Source organism: Malaclemys terrapin, chromosome 20 (assembly GCF_027887155.1).
Source record: "Malaclemys terrapin pileata isolate rMalTer1 chromosome 20, rMalTer1.hap1, whole genome shotgun sequence".
Taxonomy (NCBI): Eukaryota; Metazoa; Chordata; order Testudines; family Emydidae; genus Malaclemys; species Malaclemys terrapin.
In genome coordinates, this window is record NC_071524.1 from 13773833 (window position 1) to 13780563 (window position 6731).

Here is a 6731-nt window from a genome sequence, read left to right on the forward strand (position 1 = left end):
AGGACTCCTCGTTCTTTTTACTATTTACACCGTCACGCTGTCTGCGCCGTTCACGGCGGCTGAGTTTGTCACGTCTCTCTGAATCCTGCTGGTTTTCTAGTTACACGACCCGAACGCGGAACGACTCGGCCATCGGGCTGGCCAGCAGTTGCAACGACGGACCGTGGTCGATTTGGAAACCTTGGGGAGTCGTCGTCTTGTCCTGCAGCTGCCATCTTGCTGAGGAACTAACCGTCAGCGTTGACGGTGTCTGTTGATGTCTCCACTGTCGGTCTCGATCACCTATGACCTGGGCGCTGAATTCTTTTTCTTTACGTCAGCTGGAGTTGTCCATCCTTTTTCTCCACCCAGTTTGACACAAACACAGTCACCAGGTTCTAGAGCAGGTAGTTCTCTGAGTGACGTCTGTTATAGAAGTGTTCGTGAGCTCTTTTAGCCGTTTTATGCGATTTGGCTACTCTCTACGTGTCTGGCCACTTTGAAGACTGGAAAAGAACCGAAGTTGGAACAGTAGCTCTGAGTTGTCTTCCCATCAGGAGTTGCGCTGGACTGGATCCCGTAGCTGCTGTTGGTGTTGATCTGTAACTCAGAAGAGCAAGGAATGGATCAGTCCTGCAGTAGGATTTCCTTGGCTGTCTGCCCAGCTCTCTCAGCCTCTCCATCGCTTGTGGGTAATGTGGGCTGCTGGGAATATGATCAAAATCATATTTCATGTGGAATGACGTAAATTCTGCTGCGGCGCTTTGTGGTTCATTGTCCATTGGTGGTTGTTTTGAATGCCAAAGGGAGCAAACAGGCACGTCAGTTTCTCGATAACACTGCGACATGTTATATCTTTCAAGGATGTTATCTCTATATACCTGGAAAAACAGCCCACAACAACCACAAAACGCTACCCTCTGAATTTACATAAATCTGCAGCTAATCTCTTCCATGGTCTGTCTGGTAGAGGTGTTTGTACGCTGTATGGTTCAGCATTGTCTCTTACAGTGATTTGTACTGGATCTCCTTTCAAAAGCCCAATATCATCAAATCCCCCGTCGAGTTCTTCCACCCTCCTCGCTGGGCCCATCAGGGCTGCCACGCTGCGGCTGGGTCTTTGATCCTTTCATCCCACTCTAAACACACAATTTTTGTCTCTCTAAGTTGTTTCCGTGGTGAACTGGCCCCTGCAGTTCAGAGCTGCGTCAGGTGACTTTAGGTCTGGGAGGAGTCGAAGGTTGTAAGTCCCTTCTGAGATGACTGTGACGTCAACTCCTGAGTCAATTGTCTTGCCAGGAGTATTCAATTTCACTTTCCAGGCAGGCTCTACGTCATCAGTAGTGATAGATCCCAGAAACAATGGCTCTTGGTTGTCTGTAATATGAGCCAACTTCCTGACTGCTTTGGTGCGGCAAACAGCTGCAAAATGTCCATCTTTCATGCATTTATTACACTGTGTGTCTCTGGCTGGACATGCATCATCTGTTGGGATATAACTTTTTCCACCCCTCAGCTGGAATTTGTCCCCTTGAGCTGAGAGTTCTCTCTCCTTGCCTCAGGTGTTTTGTGATAATGACTTAACAGGCATGTCCGTTAACAGTTTCTAAGGTAGTTTCAGGTTTGGCAAGTTGCTCTAGGTTTTGCTCTCTCCCAGCCCAGCCTGCTTTGCTCTCTGGAGAGCTGGACGAGGGTTAAATCTCTCTTCAGTTGCAGTTGTTGGGAAAGGTTTTCATCTGTTTCTACACATCAACCTCCCTTCCACACCTGTGTGTCTGTCTCTCTCACGTGATCTCTCCTGGCCCCCACCTGGGTGGCCAATGGCTGGGTACGGCTGCAGCCCGTGTAGGCTGATCTGCAACTGATCCCCCTCGCCATGTACCTGGGCGATGCTCTCTGGAGCCAGGGAGCGCAAGCACGGCTTGGAGGGAGCCAGCAACCACCTGGGAGCCACTTTTTGAACCCCCCAGCCAGACGGATCCAATTTCCAGCAACGGGCTGGGCTGCATCCCCGCAATCCCCAGCACACAAGGGTGCCAGCCCTTCTCCAAACCCCCTTGGCTCCTGCGCTGTGGGCTGGGTGGAGCCCCTCTCCAGCCAGGAGTTCGGTGGCCTGTGTGTGCAAGGCCATGGGCAAATAGCAGGTACGGTGCAAATTCCCCATGCCCAGGGTCAGCTAGGCCGGGGAGGAGATATGAGCTGAGCCAGGCTGTCCACCCCAGGTCCCTCATCCACATGTTGCTGGTGCCCCACTGCTCCTGGGGGCTGGGATGGGGCAACGAGGGACCTGCCCCAGATGGAGACAGGCTAGGAGGATGGACGCTGCTGGGGTATCTCCATCGCTGGGCGCAGCTCTGGGAGACAGCAATTTTAGCGCAAGCCCCAGAAACGTGCTTCTCCCAGGGCTGACCCACTGCACTGGCTTTTCCTGCTTCCTGTTCCAAGATCCCGATTCCAGCCCGGACACTTGCACGTCCCCATGCTCCACGGGGAATGACGCCAGCAGCCCTCCCCTCCCGTCGCGTGGATCTAACCAAGTGCCCTCGGGGGCCCGGGATGTTGTACCAGTGCAGAGCGAGGGCAGGAGGCTGGTGGATCAGAAGGCGGGGAGAGGGGGGGTCTGACGCCTACATGGCATGACGTGAGGGTCAGCGGGCCCTGCTCTGTGACCACTGGCAGGGTGAGGGCGTGCCAGGCTGCTGCAGAGTGAGGTGCCGGGGGATTATACAAATGGGGGTGGGGAGGAGAATCTGGGTGTCAAAGCAACAGCCCCCCCCTCCCCACCCCACACGCATCTGCAGGCGGCTCAGGGAGGATTTTCAGCTCACCCGGCTCTTCGCTAGTGTTACAAATGCTGCACACAAGCATTAACCGTCCCCCACCCACCCCCAAGAGGCAGGCAGACTTTGGCCTCCCCCTTTTCCCAGTTGCGGAAACTGAGGCAGAGAGCCCAAGGCTAACGCTGGCTGCCTGCTTTGAAAGGAAGGGCCTAGTGCCCAGGGGATGCTGATGGGCAGACGTGTGCTCCAGCGCCACCTGCTGGTTAGACTACAGGCAAACCCTGTTTGGGTCCCTCTGTTAACAGGTGGTGACATCCCTGTGCTGGTATTGGATTTTATCAGGTGTTTTGCAGTGGCACCTAGAGGTCCCCAACCGAGATCAGGGCCCTGTCACACTGGGCGCTGCACAGGCCCATGGTGACTGAGATCAGGGCCCTGTCGTGCCAGGCGCTGCACAAACACATGGTGACAGAGATCAGGACCCCGTCGGGCCGGGCGCTGCACAGACACACGGTGACCAAGATATGGGGCCCGTTCCACCAGGTGCTGCACAGACACAGATTGAGTCAGTGTCCCTGCTCCAAACAGCTTAAGCTAATTAGACAAAGGATGGGTGGGGAAACTGAGGCACAGAGCAGGGACGGATTTTGGTCAAGGTCACCCAGCAGGCCAGTTGATACATCCTGGAACAGTACCTAGCTCTCCTGAGTCCTGGTGCATAGCCCACACTCCCTCTTCATAGTGGCAGGATCCCGGCCTGGGAAAACTATGTCCTGGGGTGACCACTTCAACTTTTCTGATGGGAAGGAAACTCAGTGTATTTAGATTATCCAAGGGAAGTTCAGAGGTTCCTTAATCCTGGTCTTTCAGCACTTACCTGGGGACACGGCCGAGAGCAGAGGGCTCTCCAATCCAGCTGACAAAGACAGAGCGCCATCCAGTGGCTACAGCTGAAGTGAGATAAATTCAGACTGGAAATAAGGTGCCAGTATGTAACAGGGATAAGAAATAACTCCCACGCTCAGAACGACTGATGCAGGGATGGGGGAGGGGGGACTCTTCATCAGTGAGCGTCTTTAAATGAAGATTGAATGTTGTTCTAGGAAATCTAGCCAACCACAAGCTATGGGCTGGAGGCCAGAATCACTGGGGGGGTCAGATAGGATCATCAGAATGGTCCTTTCTGGTCTCATTGTGTCTGAAAACCCGTGACGCTTGTCCCCAAAGCTCCCGACATGCCTAGATCCTAAGAGAACATAAGAATGGCCATACTTGGTCAGATCGTGGTCCATCTAGCGGCTAATATCCTGTCTTCCAACAGTGGCCAATGCCAGGTGCTTCAGAGGGAACAGAACAGGTCATCATCAACTGATCCATCCCTTCTCGTCCAGTTCCAGCTTCTAATAGATTTAGGGACACTCCGAGCATGGAGTTGCATCCCTGACCATCTTGGCTAATAGCCATGGAGGGATCTGTCCTTCAGGAACTGATCTCATTCTGTTTTAACCCAGTTATACTTTGGCCTTCACAACATCCCCTGGCAATGAGTTCCACAGGTTGACCGTGCGTTGCATGAAGAAATACTTCCTTTTGTTTGTTTTAAACCTGCTGCCTATTAATTTCATTGGGTGACCCCTCGTTCTTGTTATGTGAAGAGGTAAATAACACTTCCTTTGTCATTTCCCCCCCCACCAGTCGAGATTTTATAGACCTCTGTCATGTCCTCAGTAGTCTCTTTTCCAAGCTGAACAGTCCCAGACTTTTTAATCTCTCCTCATAGGGAAGCTGTTTCAGCCCCTTAATCATTTTTTGTTGCCCATCTCTGAACCTTTTCCAATTCCAATATCTCTTTTTTGAGGTGGGACAACTAGAACTGTCTGCAGGATTCCAGGTGCGGGCGTACCGTGGATCTATCGAGTGTCGTTATGATATTTTCTGTCTGATTATCTATCCCTTTCCTAACGGTTCCCGACCTTCCGTTCGCTTTTCTGACTGCCGCTGCACATTGAGTGGATGTTTTCAGAGAACTACCCACGATGACCCCAAGATCTCTTTCTTGAGTGATGACAGCTAATTTAGACCCCATTATTTTGTATGTATAGTTGGGATTATGTGCATTACCTTGCATTTCTCAACACTGAATTTCATCTGCCATTAGCTCCCCTCCAGTCATCTGGTTCAGAGGCTGTTTTAAGCGATAGGTTACATACCAGTTAGTAGTTCTGCAGTTTTCATATTTGAGTTCCTCCAGAATTCTTGGGTGAATAACATCTGGTCCTGGTGACTTATTACTGTTTAATTGACCAATGTGTTCCCAAACCCTCCTCTATTGACACCTCACTCTGGGACCGCTGAATGAATTCATTTCGCTTCTCTGCAACACCCTTGTCTTCCTTGCGTGCTCCTTTAGCACTTCCATCGGCCAGTGGCCCAGTTGATTGTCTGACAGGCTTCCTGCTTCTGATGTACCTAAGTATTTTTTTTTGCTGTTAGTTCTGGAGGCTTTTGCTAGTCGCTCTTCCAGTTGTGCTGTGTGCAGCAGGGGGCACAGGGCTGGTGTGCTTGGCGGCTGGCTGGAGGAAAGCCCCTCCAGGAGTTTGCATTGGAACCTGAGTGCGGAGCCCCTGCAGGGTGGAGGCCCAGGCAGCCATGAATTGCTCTTGCTGACGGCTTGCAGCTCGCTAATCAACTAATTACTTTGCTCATTCTGGAGATGGGAAACTGAGGATTAGGGACATTCATCTCCCAGCTTTTTAGGGTTCCTTGTGCCAGTACTTCCCCTTGTTTGTGGCCCCCCCCACAGATCTCTCCCCACCCCCTTCCATGAGTCTTGGGTGATGCCAGGAGAGCAAAGGGCACCCAAGTTTTGCACCACTAAATGTGCCATCCTCCCAGGGGAGCCGCTGCAGGGTGAATCTCCCCCTGCAAAGAGCCAGGCTGGAGGGGCTCAGCTGGGTCCTCTGCTCTCTGGGCCGCGGGACACTGAGCCAAACCCTCCCCTAAAAGCTGGGGAATGTGGTCAGCGCTGCCCCCAACTCACAATCCCCATCCCCACCCGCTGGCTTCCACAGCCCCCTCTGCAGCAGGGCTCAGGTAGCCTCTATGGAACGGGGCTCCATGGTGCTCATAGCACAGTGCCTTCGGGGCGGGGAGCAGGGAGCGGGGGGGGGGTTTGCCATCTGCAGGACTCGAACCTGGCACCTCGGGAACGAAAAGCAGCAACTGAGGCTGGAGCACAGTGTTCAGGGGACAGCGTCAGCAGGGCTGCGGCCTGCTCAAATTCCATCCCCTGCTTTCCAGCAGAACCCCACTCGCTGCGGGTCTTGTCAGGGCCAGGGCCAGGCTGGAATTACCTCCCAGAAGCAACCCCATCGCTCGGCGTCCCCTAGCAGGCTACGTTTCTACAGGGTCCCTCTTGCCCACAGGTCCCGTGTCACCCCTCGCCATCCCCCGGACCCTCGCTGGCTGCAGCTGGGAGAAGGGAGCTCATCCCTTCCTGCCTTCCATGCGTAGACTCCCATGGCGCTCTGGTTACCGAGGGGGCCAGCCCATTAAAACTCAGGGAAGAGGAACCCCCCAGGACAGCCTCGGCTCACGTCTCCAGGCGGTGGGTCCTAAATTCCAGGAGCAGCTGGTCTGGGACGTCTGTCGGGGGGCGGGGGAAGGGGACACTCTCCAGCCCCTCCCGGCAACCTGGAAAGTGACACAGCCTCCAGCTGGGGAAACAAATGAGGCTTCGGCCAAGGCGCCCGTCCCTCGGGGCAGGGATGGTAGTAAAAAGGCCTGAGCTCTGCCCCCCAGGATCAAGGAGCAGAGTAGGGAGTAGGAAACTTCCCCCTGCAGGTCGCCTGCAACAGGCAGAGGTGAGAAACCTCAAGGGGGGGAAGGCGCTGGGGTTAAGGACCTCTTCCATCGTCCACTCGGCACAGGGGCTGGCTAGCGGGCAGAGAGAGCAGGGCGGGAATTCAGACC